Source organism: Dendrobium catenatum, unplaced genomic scaffold, assembly GCF_001605985.2.
Source record: "Dendrobium catenatum unplaced genomic scaffold, ASM160598v2 fragScaff_scaffold_133, whole genome shotgun sequence".
Classification (NCBI taxonomy): Eukaryota; Viridiplantae; Streptophyta; class Magnoliopsida; order Asparagales; family Orchidaceae; genus Dendrobium; species Dendrobium catenatum.
Genome location: NW_021318595.1, coordinates 4,789,557 through 4,809,567, shown reverse-complemented (window position 1 = coordinate 4,809,567; position 20,011 = coordinate 4,789,557).

Sequence of the window (20,011 nt, the reverse complement as noted above, 5' to 3'; positions counted from 1 at the left end):
TGCTAAATTAAAACTTAATAAATTGAAAATTTATATCTACCCAAATAATTACAACATTACCTATTGCATATGTCAAAACCCTAAACCCTAAATCATTAAATATATTAAAAACTCTTGCAAATGTCTAGGGAAAACAAATAATCAAAAAAAAATGTTAAATATTACCTTAAATAATACTGATTTTTGTTCAACTCACACGGAACCTAGGGTAGCCAGCGGCGTGAGATCCGGAGCTAGATCGACAGTGGCAAGTGACACCAAAGGTTGATAGAGCGAGAGGCAACTGGTGGGTGGTCGGCGGTCAAAAAGAGTTCGTCGGCGGTGACCTAGGAGCTCGATCCGGGCAGAGGCGACGGGAGAGCTGCCGAAAGGAGAGAGAGGAGCGAAGGATATAAATGAAATGCCAGGTGCGGGTCTGTTCGTATTAGGGCTTTTACCGGCGGTTTTTCGGTGGTTACGGCCACCGGAATTAAATAACTAATCAGCGGTGATATAAGCCGCCGTTAACCCGTCGGTAAATATAATTGTTCGGCGGTTTACCGGCGGCGAATAGACCACCGCTATTACCGGCGGTCTTTCGTAACAGACCGCCGTTAAAGCCGCCAGTCTCAGCAGGAATAAGACGGCGGCTAAACCGCCGGCGAAACCGCCGTTAATACCGGCGGTCCATAGGCCGCCGGTCATAACCACAGGTAATTGGCTATTTTCCTGTAGTGGGTGCATAAAAACCCCTTCATCAAATGCGATTTCCTTCAACTCTCTAACTAATAAAAGTGATAAATGATCATTTTCTTTTGAAAGATAATGATCAAACAAGAGGGATGCATCCCTTTGTGGTTGACATTTATAAAGACTATGAAATGCTCTGCTTCTTCATTTGATTACATCACATTTGTCTTTAAACTCTACTTCTTCATTTTTAATAACAATTCTTTATGAGCTTTATCATTTCAAAATTTTCAGTATCCCACCATAAGGGTATTAAAAGTTCTAAAATCAGGTTTGCAACCGTTATTGATGATCTTCAGCAAAAGCTTCTTTGCCTCCTCAATTTTTCCTTATTTGCAAAATCTATGGATCAATGTTTTGTAAGCAACAATTTTATTTACAATTCCTCTATCTTCCATTTGGGGAAAAATTCAACTGCATCCATAAGGATCCCTTTTCTACATAATTCATCATTCAAAGTGCTAAATATAAACTCGAAGTTTTTAGGATTAATGGGGAACTTAAAATCAAATCTAGGTCACGTAAACCTATATGATTTAGAATGACTTTATTTTTTTTTTAGGTTTAAATTTTATTTAATAGTGTAGATTATGGTCTTGATTTAATTTTATTTTATGTAGTTTTATTTTGGTTTTGATTTATTTTTAATTATTTTTGATTTCTTATTTAATTTTTATTTAATTTGAATGTGTATGAATTAAGTTTTATGAATTCTATTTTTAAATTTGTTCAATAATGAGTTTAGTATGATTTTAAATTGAGTGATTTAGTGAAATGTAAATTGACCAAAATTTTATTATTTTTTCTTTTTTTATATATTATTATGTTAGTCATATTACCAAAATTTTAATTTGATTCAATTTTAATGTGAGATTAATTAATTAATTTTTTCTTGAAATTCAAATATATGTTATAACTTAGTGTATTGACTATTGAATGCCTACAATTATATGAAATTCAAATATATGTAATCTTAATTTCATCACACCCAAATTTGTAAAATCACCAAGCATTAATCATTTGAAATATTTTTCTGTGCTCCCTAAAAGTGCTCTGATGGCACTACAAAGTTTATTAGGGATATTAAGCCCTTATGAACTAGTCCCAAGGCTAACTAAGATGGGAGTGAATTGGTATTTTAAAAAATCTTTTGATCAAAACACAATGTTAAAATAAAAATCAAGATTCACCACAGAAATCAAAGTGCAGAAATTAAATGCAGAAGCAGTAATAAAGAACACAAAATTTTATAGTGGTTCGGTCAACACGACCCATGTCCACTCCCTAGAGGCGCCCTCCGAGTATTGCACTAAACTTAGTGTTTCTCCTTTTGCCCCCACAGCAAGGCGGAGAAGCCTTTATAAACCTTCTTTCCACCAATCCAGGTAAGGCAGAGAACCCAACTCATTTTGCTTCTTCCTGAAGTAGGAAGATAACCTTTATAAGATGCTGAAGTTTAGCTCTCTAGAACCCCCAAGGAACTAAGACAATGACTGGAGAAGTTGACGATGGATCCTTGCTTGGAGCAACCTTTGTGAACTCCCTCCACTATAGGAAAATTCGCTATTGCTGGCGGATATAATCCGCTGGTAACATGTAAAATTCGACGGAAGTTCTGTGTTTTTAGCGCATTTATAGCAGATTTTCGTGCGCCAACTTAGTTCGCGTCGAAAAAAACTTTTCGACGTTTACAAGACACCGAAAAATGTTCCGGCGCCATCTCCATCGCATTACCGGCGCAAAAAATTCTAGCCAAGCCTGCGATTTTCAACCGAAAATTCTTGCGATAACTGCGCCGGAAGTTTACGTCATATTGATCCACCAGAAATTACCGGCGGATAAAATGTCGTAGTTGCGCCGTAAATAAGCTACGGCTTATTTACGGCGCATAACGGACTCTTAAAAATGCCGGCGGATAGGACGCCGTAAAATGCGCTGGAAATTTCTGGTGTCCAAATAAACGATGGCATGATTGTAATGATTCGTTGTATCGTCATTTTCGTCGTATTTCCAATGCAAAATCTGCCCGAAAACTTGTAGCATTGACAAAAAAAATTTCCTTCCCAGCCAACAATTGCATTTTCACACCTGCAAACATAAACAAAAACACTTCCAGAAAATAACTATACACATAACAGATATAAACAACTTCAATATATACTCAAAAACATAAATATCCATATAAAGACATTGTTCAATAGCATCAAATAACTAAAAATATCACATATTATTCAATAACATATGTTCATAGAAATATAAACTATTCTGACTCCGTGGACTCCTCCTCAGCTGGAGCTACCTCTTTTCCACTCAATTGCTCCCTCATTTTGCGCATTTCATTCAACAACTGATTGTGTTGCTCCTGCATCTACATTTGAATTTGTGCTTGCAACTGAGCTTGCCAATCAGCATGTGATTTCCTTACTTGTTCTAGCTCTGCTTGAAGGGCACTTATTTGTTGAGTATGTAAGGACTCATGTGAACTGGAAGTGAAGCTTGATGCAGTAGAGGAGGTAATCCCCTCGTATGCTTGAGCTTGAGAACCTAAACCATAAACTCTGCCATGTTTCATTCCTCTGACGGCCTACGACCAGATGCGATACTTAGAAAACTCCACAGAGCTGCCAGAAGAGCCCTCACCTAATGCGGCATGACTCTCTATAAGCCGTATATACTTCTCCTGTTAAAGTAGAATATAAATATATATAATTAAACTAAAAATAAAAATTTCTAAACATATATATATATATATATATACTTACATGGGCTTTTCTTGTTATCTCATCAATCCATTGTTGATCCTCCTATTGCTTATGATTGTGACTATACAATTCTACAGGAGTCGGTTCTCTACCCAGCATCTCTTTCTTTTAGTATTAAGAGAATTCTATTAATATTTATATTAAAGAATAATTTTAAAAAATATTTAAAATTCATTACCAAACGTCGTCTGTGCTCAGTATATGGAATGGAGCCGCCAGTATGAAGGGAACTACCCAAGCCCCCAACATCAGAAGCTATATTCTATCAATTTTGATCCCTCCTCCTAGTATACTATGTGCTGCCCCAAGCAGTGTTCAACTCGGCCCATATAACCTCTCCAATCCATAATGGTCGCTTTTCATACTTTCTAATGTCCGTGAACATGTCGCGCATCCGAGTAGACCCATGCTTCTCAAAATTCTTTCTAATCCTGTCATTGTGCTGGGGCAGCCAACAAAATTCTTTTTGCATTCAAATACATATAATATATAATATATAAGATTTTTAGCTTAAGTAAAAAAGAATAAATCATTTAACATAAAAACTAAAATCCAAAAATATCTCAAACTCTCTAAACCATATATCCCGAACTTCTTTCGGGACTTTCTTCCAAGAAACATAAGGAGCGTCAAACCTGCTCCGTATAATGTCCGGTATTTTATGTGTCGGTTGTTTTGATGGGTAGAACCTACAAAAAATAAAGTTTTGTGAAACAAATATATAATATAAAATAAAAAAGTTTGTAAGATTAAATAAAAATAGAATGTACTTACGTGTCACCCTCAGGTGCTATCAATATTCTACCATATGTAGCCTGCTCTGGTGCAGCCGGTGTCGAATGTCCAGCTGTAGAAGGCTGATGGGGTGGTGGGGGATGGTATGGTGGAGCATATAGTGGAAATGGATAAGTAGGAGGGGCACTAGCATAAGGTGGGGGTGCATAGTATGGGTAAAAAAGGAGTACTCTGCATGGGATCTGATGAAGGAAATCGGGGGTATACTAAGTAGAACTGCGGGCTACTAGCTCTAGGAGTGGGTAAAGGGTGAGTGGTAGGCAGAGTCTGTGTAGCAGGCTAAGACTATGTAGCAGGCTAAGTCTAAGTAGCAGGCAGAGACTGTATAGCAGGCTGAGACGAGGTGGTCCCCTCAGTATGTACTATCCTAGCTGGTCATGTTGTAGTGATCTTCTTGGTACGCCTATTAAAAATATTTTTGATCAATCCTCTACTAGGCTCTTCACCTGAAGCCATCTGCACAGAAATAAATAAGAAATATTAGAATCATGACTTATAACAAAAACTTAATAAAAATTAATGTAGCATTAAAGTTAAATGTAGTGAAGTAAAATGCAGTGAAGTAAAAAAGCAATGAAGTAAAAAAAATGCAGTGAAGTAAGTAAAAGCAGTGAAGTAAAATACAGTAAAAAAATATTTAATTTACCTTATATTAATTCATCATTTATTGATTCACTTTCATATGATGATATATTTCCAGCACTATCACATTCATCATTACTTTTCTATATGGTTAAATCTACCTCCTCTAACTGCAACTCGCTCTCATTAATTCTAATTTTGTCATCCACATTGATTGGGAGATTTTTTAGATTTGATATAAACTCTTCTTGATGTGCTGATAGTATTGTACTGGTTTTCTCAATTACTCCCCTTGATTTTATCTTCATAACTACCAGCCAATCCTGTTTGCCTCATATTCTGCTTGGATAATTAGCATAATAGACTTGAGTTGCCTGACTAGCAATGATGAATGGATCAAATTTTGCATATCTCCTATCCCGCTTTACTTTTGTTATACCGTAAATTGGATATACTCTTATGCCTCTATTTTTTACTGGATCAAACCATTCACAATTGAAGATATACACAGTATTCTTGTGATCGGGATATTCCACCTCTAATATTTCTTGTAATACCCCATAGTACTCAGAATCATCCCCTGTATTGGGTGTTCCCTCTTACACATACGTCAGAATTTTCTGTCTTCCTACCTTCACACTAATTTTTGCTTTGAAATTTATAACCATTGACCACAAATATTTGATAACATTTAACTAATCTATTTGTCCCCAAGCTAACTCAGATAACCCTGAATAGTGGGAATCACAATCTTCAGTGTTTACCTTTAAATAAACAAGATGTTATTATTATTCATATTAATTACAGGTAGAACTCATTAATTAAGACTAATTATTCAAAATATATCGTATTTTTAAACCAAACAGTGAATTCTTTTTCCACTATCTTCTAGACTCCTCGTTCTTCTGATGTACTTAGACCATCAATGAACCTCCTACAAATAACCATTTTGAGTTTAGAACAAAGTTTAGAAGAATACTAAAAATATGAAAAACTGAACTCATACTTACTTGAGATACGGCTCAACTTTATCACAGTTAAGCAAGATATACAATATGATAACTATCATCTCCCTATCGGTCAAATAGTGCACGGTGCTAGCGCCTACATGTTCACCACTTCCACCGAATCTAGATATATTAGAGGATTTATCAACATTTTGAGGTGCAGAACTTTCACCTGATTGAGACATTGTTTCAAAATAATACAAGCAAAATTGAGTTGTCTCGTATGTTAAATATGCTTCACAGATAGAGCCTTCGGGTCGTGCTTTATTCATAGCGGTCTTCTTAAGTTTATTCAAATATCTCTCAAAAGGATACATCCACCTATAGTGAACAGGTCTACCAACCATAGCCTCATATGATAAATGAACAGGTAGATGCTCCATAGAGTCAAAAAAATCCTGGAGGAAATATTTTCTCAAGTTGACACAAACTGAAAGAAATTTATTGCTCCATAAGAATCAAGTTCTCTACATTTAATTTAGAAGAGCATAAATCTTTGAAGAAAATACTTAGCTCGATCAAGGGCTTTAAAATCTGATCTGACAAATAACTAAAAGCATTTGATAAAAGACATTGCATGAAGATGTGACAATCATGACTTTTTAATCCGAATAATCTCCCTAATCTTATGTCAACACACCTGCTTAGATTGGAAGAATATCCATCAGCTCGTAGGGTCTTCACCCATTCACAAATTGCTCGTTTTTACTCTAAAGTTAATGTGAATAGAGCTTTTGGTTTGAGAAATTTTTCAGCTCCACCATCCTTCAATTCCAAAGCTTTCCTCCTACAAATCTCCTTTAAGTCCATCCTTGCTTTTATATTATCTTTCGATTTCTCTATGATGTCCATAAATGTATAGAAAATGTTATCAAAAATATTTTTCTTTATATGCATAACATCCAAATTATGTCTAATCAGATTTGTTCTCCAATATGACAACGACCAAAAAATACTTTTTTTGGTCCAATTATGGTTGACACCATATCCTGACAATCTGAACTCAGCTAATATTGGAGAATTCATTATGGTGGGCATGAACCTTACTATTTCAAAAATTTCTTCACTACTTAATCTTGGAGGAGGTTGAAAAGGCTTCTTTATTTCGCCTGAAAGGATGACTTGGAAGTAAAAACATTTGATGATAATCGAACCAAGTGTTCTTCCTACCGTACTTTAAAGTGAATGATTTTGTATGCTTCATATAATATGGACAAGCTAACTTGCCTGACGTGTTCCAACCTGAGAGCATACCATATGCAGGAAAGTCACCAATTATTCAAAGTAATACTGCTCTTAGTGTAAAGTTCTATTTAGTGGAGATATCATATGTACTTACTCACTCTTCCCATAACAAACTTAAATATTCAATCAACAGTTGTAAGAATACATCAATCTTCACTTTTGGATTATGTGGTCCTAGAATGATAAGTGTAAGAAATATATAAGGAGTAGTCATACACAACTCTAGAGAAAGATTGTAAGGAGTGAGTATCACGTGCCAACATGAGTACGGTGTAGCCGACTGACTGAATGGAATAAAATCATCTGCGCATAAACCTAATATGACATTTCTTGGTTCTGCCGTGAATATGGGATGTGTACGATCAAAGTGTCTCCAAGCCTCTGCTTCTGATGGATGTGTGATAACACCTTCTTGTGGAATATGATCATTATGTCATCTCATATGTGCAGCAGATCTCATGGATGCATGTAGCCGTTGTAGTCTCAAAATTATTGGAAAGTAGAACATCCTACTAACAGGCACGTCCTTCTGCTTCCTTATATTTCCAGATTTTGGTTTAAATCTTGGTGCATTGCAATAATGGCATGCAATCTCTAAGATATCTTTTTTAAAGTATAACATGCATCCTTTGACACAACAATCTATCTTTGTGTATGTTAAACCAAGTTTGAAAACTAACTTCTTTATCCGATATAGATTTGTAGGAATTAAATTATCTATCGAATTGGTTTTCTTAAGTAGCCCAATGAATTGATTAAAATATTCACGAGCAACATTATATTCTGCCTTCATGCTTAACATTTTCATAGCAACAGATAACTCTGAGTGAGTGGTGCACCCTTTCCAAATTGGTTGCTGGACAGCATGTAATAAATCATAAAAAATTTGTGCCTCCTTATTCGGTAACTCTTCTGTATTTTATTCAATTTGTATTCCAGTTGCATCATGAACTAATTCCTCAACATTTGGTCGGATATTTTTAGCCTCAGCTATATTAGTACTTGCAGAAGGACCGCATTGATAATCAAATTGTGGCTCGTACTCACCATGAGAAGTCCAATACCAATACCGTGGCATGAATCCTCTGCTATACAGATCAAAAGTTACATCATCTGGTGTTAGGTGCACTAGATTTTTGTATTTAGAACATGGACATCAAAACTTTCCTTCTGATATAAAGCTGGATAGTTATTTCGCTTGCTGAATGAAAATGTTCACCCCATTAATAAATTCATCTATTAATGTCTTTCGTCCTTGAGATAATCGGTTATACATCCAACTTCTTTGATTTCTAATATTCATAACCTATATATAAGAGTAAATAAGAAATGGATTATCGCGCTTAAGTAATTCTAAAACTGAATATATAGAGATATTAATATTAGAATTCAAGTGATGGTGAAATAAATGGTGACGGCACCATAAAGCATTGCAAGTCTCACCAACATCTTATAGAATTTTCACTTATGTTTGAGGGGGACTTTTCTATCACGCAATAAGCTAGATGATTCCTCCACTTCAACCATCAAACTTGAATTCTGCTGATAATATCCCCTTCAATTTCACCATAACTCTGAATAATAGCTCCAAGATATCTAAAATGTCTACTCTTACTATTGACTTGTTCGCGAAAAGTTTACCTCCATAATTCAAGTATACCTTCAAGATATCTAAAATGTCTACTCTTACTAAAATGTCTACTCACAATCTCATCTTTAGGTCAATTGCTACTAAAATTATACTCTGTATATTTAGTTTTAGACTCGAAAGTTGACCTCCATAATTCAAGTTTACCTTAAACTCCCTCTCTAATCTTATCAACATGTAGAATATCATTAGCAAAAAGAATACATAAAGGTATATCCTCATGCAAATGCCTATTGAGAATGTCTGTGACTAAAGCAAAAAAGTATTAGCCTTGAGGCCGATCTTTTATGTAATCCAGACATAATAGGAAAATACTTGGTCAAACCACCTTGTGTTTGAACAAAAGTAATACCTCATGCATATATATCTATAATGTTTTGAATACAAACATTATTAACTCCATTTTTTCAAGAAGTCTCTATAGCACATCTCTTGAAACTTTATCATATGCTTTCTCTAAATCAATAAATATCAAATGCAGATCATACATACTCCCTTTATATTTCTCCATCAAAACCTCTCAATAAATATATTTTTTGACCTATCCAGCATGAATCCAAATTGATTTTGAAAAGTTTGGAAATAAAAAAACATTGAATTTAAGCTTTATTAATAATTTATTTTTGCAAAAACTCTCAATAGCACTCCTCTTGAAACTTTATCATATGCTTTGTTTAAATCTACTAAATACATATGTAGATCCTCTTTACTCTCTCTATATTTGTCCATCAAACCTCTCAAAAAATGTATAGCTTCCATGATAGATAAACTCAACATGAATCCAAACAAATTAAACAAAAAAAAAAACTTACAATCAATGGGTAATCGACGGGAGCCTGACGGAGAAACCTTACGGTCGGAACTAAACCTCTTGCCGGCGAGGAATGCTATAACTGTCGGCGACGTCCGGTGACCGTCCAGAGAGCTTGATGACCTCGATCGAAGGAGAGCGACGGAGGGTGACGAGGGAAACAGTGGCGATGTGAGAGAAACGCACGAAACAAATGAGCAACTAGATGGGCTTGGGTTTGGAAATAGGGCTTTCGCCAGCGAATTTTCTGGCGTCCAAGATGCCAGAAAATATTTTGGAGTAGAATGCACTGGTTTTAAATCGTTGAGTATAAATACACCGGTGCAATATCCATCGGTAACTGCACGTGTTATTTTCTTCCATAAAGTGCATTGAAACTAGTAAAATGCGGGTCTATTCCAACGTCTTTTACCGATGGAGTAGACGTCGGAAACTTTCCCGTGCCATATGCACCGGAAAAAACGTCGTAAATGTTCCTTCGCACGATGCGCCATTATATGTGCCGTATTTGTCGGCGCAAATTTTTTTGCCAGAAAATCTGACGGTAATCACGTGTTTTCTTGTAGTGTTCACAAACTCCTCCTCACAAGATCCTCTCTCTCTCTCTCTCTCCCTTGCTCTCCCTCTCCTCTTGGCTCTCTTAGATCAAAACAGCAGCAAAAGATATTCTAAAGGGTAGAATAAGAGCTCTTAAATAGAAGAGCTTCAGAATAGCTCATTAATTGAAACTTGACGACTTTATCATCCAAGACAATATAAATATCATCATGTACGATCAGTGCAGTTTAAGCATAATCAGCCAGGATGATTTGGGATGATCAGAAGAAATTTGTTCATATCATTCAGGATGATAAAATATCAATTTATATGATTAGTACAAATCGTGGAATATCATCCAAATAATTTCACTGAAGGGATGTCGGGACGATAAAAAATAGCTTGATCATCTTGGCCGATCTCATGATCGTCCCAGATGATTAGTTCAAATCTATGAAAATCATCCAGAACATCGCCCTTAGTAGAAGCTATCTGATATGTGATCGACCAGGAATAACTAAGGTTTTTTAACTGATCGACCCGGCCGATCTTGTGATCATCCATGATGATGTGATCATATCAATTAAGACTTAATTACTTTCCTTAATTATAAGATTAATTTAGGCATAATTGTGTTGCATCACTCAGGACAATGTCCTGGATGATGTCCAAAAATAATTAATATTTAAATAGATCTTGCGGCTAATTCTTTTTTATTTGAGCTTATCATCCCGGCCGATATAAATATCATCTAGGTTGATGTGCTTAATGACGATTGCCTTAACCAAGATGCTCTAATTAGGGTTTCTATTTTCAGCTGGTCATCTTTGGGAACATCCCAGACGATGTGAGCAAAAATAGAGAACTCTAAAAGCAGTCAAAAAAAATCTCCCAAGTGTGTGTGTGTGTAAGGTTACTTAGCATCTGGAACCACTTTGATTACAATAGACTCAAGAAAGGAAAAAGGTTTACAAACTGACTCAGATTTAGTCTACCCAATCTTGAGCTAGTTTAAATTACAATCTGATCTTGTGGACCTGAAATATTAGTAGGCAAGGCAGTCGTAGAGAAACATAAGTGTTTGTTATCATCAAAATCATATTCTTTGAAAAATAGATTCGTAATAATCTCACCCTTTTTGATGATGGCAAAACACAAAAATAATTGAAGCAGTTCAAAATAGTGTTTAGGTGAATATTTCAACTACTCAATATAAAAATAAAACAAACTAGAATAGTGAAATCATATTAGAATAGAACAAACTAGTACAGCTACTCTCCTTTTTGACATCACAAAAAGGATGAGAAAAAAAGAAACACAAAAAAAAAAACAAAAATAACATAAAATGAAAAGACAACATCACATGAAAATAAGTAAACTAAAAGAAGGATGACCCCTGATCGTTGGAAGTAGGAGGTGGTGGAGGTGGATGTGGCTGAAAGTAACTCAAAAGAGTGGCAAACTGCTTTCCAAACAAGGACATATCTTGGTCGTGCTTGTGTTGAAGGCTAATAATGTCCTCAGATATTGCTACTCATGTGCAGCACTGTAAGTCTTGAAATGGGTCTCCCATTGATCAAATCACTCCACCAGCTGATCTAGCTAAGACTGCTGGCAGAGCAGAGCAGATGTAGGAATAGGTGCTGGCGCTGCCTCCTCCTCAGGTCCCTCGGCTTCCTCATCTCCCGGGTGGAGACGAGTACTGTGAAGAACGTGGAAGGAGTTGTTGGAGTAGAAAGCAAGTTGAAAGTTTGGTGGAGCAGGATATTGGAGGTTATATTTTGATTCTAAGACATAAGTAATAATATGCCCTAGGGCTAGATTTGGCTTCCTCCTATGTCCTGAATCATGAATGGTAGTCAGATGCTTGATGTAGAGAAAAATTAAATTAGTGGCATTGAATTCTCGAGGGGCCAAAATGTAAAAGGTGGTGATCGAAAGAAGTGGGGTGATATGAACACGATCACCAACTTTTGGAATAATGGAAGTGTGAATGACATGTTAGATAGTCCTAGCATCTTTGAGCAAGCTACTTGTCTCTCTAACATGAAAGTGAGCATTGGTGTTTCAAAGAAAGTGGTTGGCCGGAGCCCAATCATAGTCAAGGTCAGAACATAAGGTGTGGAGTTTTTCCCCTATGGTGAAAAGATGTAAAAGCTCTGCACAATCCTGATATGTGATTTTGATGGGGCGTCGATTCACATAGGATCCAAGAAAAGTAAATGCAAAATTTATGTGGAGACTAGCAAAAAATTCAAAAAGCAGATAATAATTGAAAGGTACAGTAAGTGTAAGGAGAAAACACAAGGATGTGTGAGAAAATAGATCAAGTGCCGGATATAAGAGAATGTTCGGGTTGACAAACCAGGCGATAGTGATTCCAGCCATCTTGTATCTTTGGTAGGCAGCTTGATAGTCCGCCTCAGTGAATCGACGGTCCAGAGTAACCCTTGAGGAACTCCCTGAAGGATGGACAGATTACTTTCTGTTGGCCATAACCGAAGACATAGCACAAGAGTAAGAGCAAAAGGGGATTAGAGAAGGTTTGAGTGAGAAAAAATGCTTGAAAGGCTCGATTTATAAAGAATCAGCCTGATTGTCAAGGATGATCATAGAATCATCCAGGCCGATCTTGTATAATAATTACATCCAGGCCGATTGGTCAAAAAAGGCAGTCCTATAATCCAGGATGATCAGATATCGTCCGGGATGATTAGACACAGGTGATCGTCCCGAGGAGCCAAGATGGATGATCGTTGAAAAAAAAAGATCATCATGGCCAATTAGGTGGATTGTCCAGAACGTTGCACAATAATGGATCATATCGGCCGAATTTAAAAATGTTTAAAACTTTTCCAAGTGTATCGTCCAGGACGATCGCCAATAATTGATCGTACCGATCGAATTTAAAGTGTTAAAATGTATTGCCACGTGTATCGTCCAGGACGAACTTGTGGAACGTACAGGCCAATTTTCCATAAATTGAGCAAAGAGTGAATAATATCATCCTAGACGAAGAGAATCATCCAAGACGATCATAGATGATTGAAGCAGAAGATGATCAGATCGCTAGGCTGATAATGCATCATCACGGACGATAAGAAGTAGAAAGTTTAGAACAACAAGCAGATGGAATTTTTAAAAGTTAATTGAACCGATCATCTAGGACGATATGAATATCGTCCGGGATGATGTGATAAAAAGTTTAAAATAGAGGATGGATGGAGATGATCATAGAAGGCCCAAAAAAAATAACAACACCAGAAAGAGATAAAGTTAAAAATATGAAAAAGACAAGAAGAAAAAAAAGAAAAGAACCATTTTTTTTTAGTTTTAGCAAAGCATGAATATGATAAATGCTCAAAGTAATTAAATATTAAAGACTTATAAGACCAATGAGTTAATATTGTCAAAATTTGAAAATGGTAGAATATCCGATCCTATTAACCCGACCTCAGACTTCTCTTAGGGTAAAATCATCTTTTGAAAATAAGAGACCTAACTCAGAACAAACCAATTAGATAAGAAAAAGAGATATGTTCAAAACTTGGTTCTAGAGAAAATATCTTATAGAATAATATACCAAAGTAATTTATCACAATCATGAAATTTGAAATCAAGCATTTGAAAATATCATGCAACACATAAATTCTTCAAAGTTTTAAAAATTTAAAAGAGAAGTAAGCTTATTTTTTGTGGGCTCATTTTATGTCTCTTGTCAATTAAATGACGCATTTTGTGCATCTTTTAATTTTTGATACACTGTGTATATTTCAATTTTTGGTGATCAATGCGCATCTTTTATTTTGGCGTCTTTGGTCACTCTTTGTTATTTTTCCAAGCTAGATCCCTTTTTCAAAACTCTTAAATACTTTTAGTTGTGAGTAGATCTTCCAGATATTAGATAAGAAAAACTTACTCTCTAATATAAGAAAGAATAAACCACAAAATAGACTCAAAATCATATAATAAATATAAGGACAAGATTTTAAATAACTTGATAGTTATATAAAGACTTTGAACATTATATATATAGATTACTGTAGAAAGATAGAAAAGATCTTAATTGCAAAATCTAATTGGTAATTTGAGATAGACTTTTTATTTAGAAAAGAAAATTACACCACTAAAAGAGGTTAGAGGAGGGAAACCATCAATGGTGTTTCTCCTTTTAACTGATTTAGATATATTTAAACATTGGCTATAAATCTTCAAAAAATAAAAACTAGGAAATAATATCATAAAGCAAAAAAAAAAACAAAGTAAAAATAACTATAACAGCAAACTTGAAAGCTAACTCAAAAACTAAGGCAAATAATAACAATAATCAACAGAGTAGTAAGCATGCATTCTAGAAATTATTAAGCAGCAAGTTTAAGCAATTATGAGCCGCGAGCCTCCACTGTCTAAGTACCATTTGCTCTCACAAAGTCTTTGGTGAGAGCACACCTACAAAAATCAAATGTCAGATTTAGGAACTGAAACAGGTTTGGGTCCTTTGTTATGAAAAGAAGAATATAGTGTATTTGTATTATCCTGTAAAACATGTAATTTTGGTTTCCATACCCAATGTATACTATGGTGAACAGTGCAAGTGTGTGAAATGTGTCCTAGCATGCCACTTGAAAAATATCTAACTCCAAGAAAAGGATTTACTAATATATTTGGGTGGTGATGCCTCTTTTTAACATTATGTGATGCATGCAATATTGGTTTATTTTCAAAAACTTTGAGATTTGTTTTTAATAAATCATGCTCATCAATCAAATCAGAATTTTTTTTATTTAACTCATCAAATTCATCAAGTAAAGACATGTGATTGTTATTAAGTAGAGTTTGATCTTTACTTAAACTTTCATGCTCTCTTTGCAAATTCAAAAACTCCAATTTTAAACTAGTATGCTTTTTCTTAAGTTTTTTATATGATGCTTGAATTCTCTCACAAATTTTAACTAATTGATCATAGGTTTGTTAACATACCTCTTCTTGATATGATTGATCGAGATGATCACCAATTAAGCATAAATTTATTATCTCCTCTTCAACTTCAGTTTCAGACGAGTCAGATGCAGAATCCGCCCAGAAAGTTTTTTGGTACTGCTTCTTATCCTTCCAGTAGTTGGGTTTCTCCTAACCCTTCTCCTTGTTTGGGTGCTCCTTAAATGTATGACAATCAGCTTTAACATGTATAGGCTTTCTGCATTCAAAGCAAACAATATCAGAAGAACTTTATAATTTTTATTATCCTTACCTCTTTTCCACTTCTGATGATACTTGTTGTTCTTTCTTAAAAAGCTTTTAAATTGCCTTGTGATGAATGCAACATTATCGTTTTCAGATCGAAAAAATCAGTGTCTGTGTTATTGGCTTTATTGCTACAGTTTTTTTCTTCTTTTTCTCACTTGCATCAAGATTTCTTTGATTCACCCATTGCTCGTAAGCAATGAGTGATCCAAGTAAATTATCAACAGAATAAGTATTTAATCCTTAGATTCAATAATTATAGTGATCTTAGCATCGAAAGAAGAAGACAAGCATCTCAAAATTTTATTGACTCTTTCATAATTAGTTAGCTCTTTTTTTAAAGCATGCAATGAGATGACAATTTGAGTAAACATTGTATACATGTCAGAAATTGATTCAAAATATTTCATACGAAAAAATTTGTAGTCATGCAACAAAATATTCAACCTAGTTTGTTTAACTTCGTTGGTTCCATCATAAGTTACACATAATCTATCACAAATTTCTTTAACAGTTGCACAAGTTGAAACACGCAAATAATCTTCAGATTTCAAAATATAGAAAAAATAGTTCAAGTATTTTTCATTAAGTTGTGTTAAATCTCTTTTCATCAAAAGTCTATTCAATAAAAGAAACTTTAGTTTTAATTCTATTAAATTCATGAGAAGGTGGTGTATAACCTTCTTTAACGAGCATCCATATATGATAATCAAGCGATTGTAAAAACGTAGACATGCGAGCTTTCCAAAAATTAAAAAGGAATATTATTAAACAAAGGTGGTCATGTAATAGAATATCCTTCCATTGTATTACGATTATCAAAGTTAGCCATCGATAAAAATTCAAAAGTTTTCAAAAATTAGATTTTATGAATCCCACTCTGATACCACTTGAAAGTGCTTTGATGGCACTAGAAAGTTCGTTAGGGATGTTAAGCCCTTATGAACTAGTCTTAAGGCTAACCAAGAGGGGGCGAGGGAATTGGTATTTCAAAAAATATTTCGATCAAAATGTAATCTTAAAACAAAAACCAAGATTCACCACATAAATCGAAGTGCAGAAATTAAATGTAAAAGCAGTAATAAAGAACACATAAATTTATAGTGGTTTGGTCAACACGACCTACGTCCACTCCCCAAAGGCGCCCTCCGAGTATTGCACTAAACTCAATGTCTCTCCTTTTATCACCATAGCAAGGTGGAGAAGCCTTTACAAACCTCCTTTCCACCAACCCAAGTGAGGTAGAGAACCCAACTCCTTTTGCTTCCTCTATAAGCAGGCAGAGAATAAAATTCATTTTGGTTCCTCCTAAAGAAGGGAGAGAACCTTGATCAGATATTGAAGTTTACCTCTCTAGAACCCTCAAGGAACTAAGGACAACGACTGGAGAAGACGACGATGGATCCTTGCTTGGAGCAACCTTTGTGAACTCCCTCACAAACTCCCCCTCACAAGATCCTCTCTCTCTCCCATGCTCAGGTCAAAACCGCAGTAAAAGATATTATAAATGGTAGAATAAGAGCTCTTAAATAGAAGAGCTTCGGAATAACTCATTAATTGTAACTTGCCGACTTTATCATCTAGATATCGTCCTATACGATCAGTGCAATTTAAGCATAGTCAGCCAGGATGATCTGGGACGATTAGAAGAAATTTGTTCATATTATTCAAGATGATAAAATAACGTCCTATATGATTATTACAAATCGTGGAATATCATCCATATAATCGCACTAAAGGGATGTCGGGATGATAAAAAATAGCTTGATCATCTTGGCCGATCTCACGATCGTCCCAGACGATTAGTTCAAATCCGTAAAAATCATCCAGAACATCGTCCTAAATAGAAGTTGTCCGATATGTGATCATCTAGGAACAACTAAGGTTTTTGAATTGATCGTCCCGGCTGATCCTGCGATCGTCCATGACGATGTGATCGTATCTATCAAGCCTTAATTGCTTTTCTTAATTATCAGATAAATTTAAGCATAATTTTGTTTCATCATCCAGGACAATGTCCAAAAATAACTAATACCTAAATAGATCTGGCAGCTGATTCTTTCTGATTTGAGCCTATCGTCTCGGCCGATACAAATATCGTCTAGGACGATGTGCTTAATGACGGCTGCCTTAACCAGGATGCCCTAATTAGGATTTCTGTTTCAGCTGATCGTCCAAGATGATTTTGGGATCGTCCTGGACGATATGAGTAAAAATAGAGAAGTCTAAAAGCAATCAAAAAAATTCCCCCAAGTGTGTGTGTGCAGTGTTACTTAGCATCAGGAACCACTTTGATTACAATAAACTCAAGATAGAAAAAAGTTTTACAAACTGACTCAGACTTAGTCTGCCCAATCTTGAGCTGATTTGAATTGCAGTCTGATCTTGTGGACCTGAAATGTTAGTAGGCAAGGCAGTCGTAGAGAAACAGAAGTGTTTACTATCATCAAAATCAAATTCCTTGAAAATAGATTCGGGTATTGCTCGGTATTGCTAGGTATTGGTCTTGACAGTCTCGTTATTATCAAGCAATACCTAGCAATACCGAGCAATACTCGAACATAGCAATACCGAATTCCGGTCCGGGTCAGGTTGTCGGGCCGCACGGTAAAGAGTAAGAGCACGTGGCGACATGTTATTGGCGTCCGGACGTAGAACTACGCCAATAAAAATTCTATTTTGTTGGCGTTGATTTGTCTCCTACATTCATTGAATTAATTGTTCATGCACTTATTTTTTTAATTTCATTTATCATTACTCTTAGAGAAAATTTGCTATGAAAATAAGAAACACGACCACTCCTAACCCCAAAAGTTAAAAGGTCGTTTGAGATTACAACGGTCGATTGTGATAGATTACTTTATTTAGAAATACTTAAAATACCCCAAAAGCCTTACTTTTTACCCAGCTAGCGGAAATTAAATCAAAGTTTGTAATCTAGAGGCCTCTCTGACATCATTTCTTGTGGACACAATTATGATAAATTTTCTCATATTCTCATAATTTTTTTTACCACGTCAAACATAATTAGATTTAAGGATAAAAGGAGATTTAATAGGAATAATTATATTGCGAATGAAAAATAAATTAAATTTGAATAATATTTTTATAAGAAATAATTATATTGCAAATTGAAAATGAAACATAATTATATTGCAAATATTTTTCAACTTGATTTTAATTTATTTTATCATTTAATTTGAGAATATTCATATACGTTTTTTTTAAATAATTATTTAAGACATTATTGTTCGTTCACTTCCATAATTTTTTTTAGTGAATCTCTCATTAGTATAAAATCTTATGTTATAAACAAAATCATGGACAAAGCAAATTTCAATCCACAATTATATACTAATAATAATTGCAAGAAATAATAAACACTCCCTTACAAAATAATAACAATATATTCTTCCAAGAAAAGTAAACAGGAGATCCATATATTACAAAGTTTTCAAAAAAAAAAAAAAACTAATTAATAAGTAGCGTTAAAAATTTCCGTCCATATACATCTTGAAACTTGATGTCGTAGGATACATATGCGCTCCCAATTCTCCTCCTTGAAGATCATACCTGCAAACATAATATTAGAATAAAACTGAATAACAATCCAATGAAGAAAATTTAAAAATCAAGAAGAATAAGATCAATTAGCTACGAACCATAATTCTCTATAAAGGGTTTGCAAAAGCACAACTTTTTCATTTGGAATGCCATCTCCAAAAGCAAATTTATGATTTTTAATATATTCAGCAGAGTATGACCCCTTCCACTCCCATTGTTGGATATTCTCATCACATGTTGTCACCATCATCATCCAAACATTGACATTATTTCCACTCATGTGCACCAAACACAACCACTCCTCATATGGAATCATCTTCCACTTATATGGTAGGTTGAGGGTTATGAATGTAGTATTTGGCTTGGTTATGATTAATCCTTTCTCCTCCTCCACATTAAATGCAAATATAGAGAATGAAAAAAATTCTCGGCTAAAGGGATTCTTAATATCTTTTATCATCCAATACGATGTTTGTTTGATGACAATACCACTTTTATCCCATAACCAAAGTTTTTGGAGATCCTTAGACCGTCTCCACTTTTGGGCTCTAGAGTCAAATATCTCGCAATAATTGAGACTTGGCACCTGAGTTGGCCCCCACCTTGGCTCTGATATTCTAACAATCTTGAATTCATGAGAGGTTTGCTTAATATCGTGGGTTTCACAAATAATGGCAGCACCACAAGTGTCAAATAAAGTCTCCGGATTTGGGATGGGGAGATTATATGGAGTAGTATATAGTCGTGTGATGTAGTAGCATGGGTTGATATCGTTCTTGTTATTATATTCAGGTATGATATTACAAAATAAAAGGTTTTGAGTTGGAGCGGTAGCTTCGATGCAAAGAGTTTGAGGTCTACCTGGGGGGAGAGATGAGATGGGAAGGGGTTGATGATATGAGTCGTGCATGGACATAAAAGTGTGACAATATTTATTGTTATCGTTAGTCTGTAGGATGAAGCCTGATGTTTTTGTAGTATGATGCGAATGTGCTTCACCGAAGTATGGCTGATATGCAATACGACGCCAAGTCTTACAAACACTGATACATGAAGGTAAACTCACAAGGGCAACCCTGATTAGGAT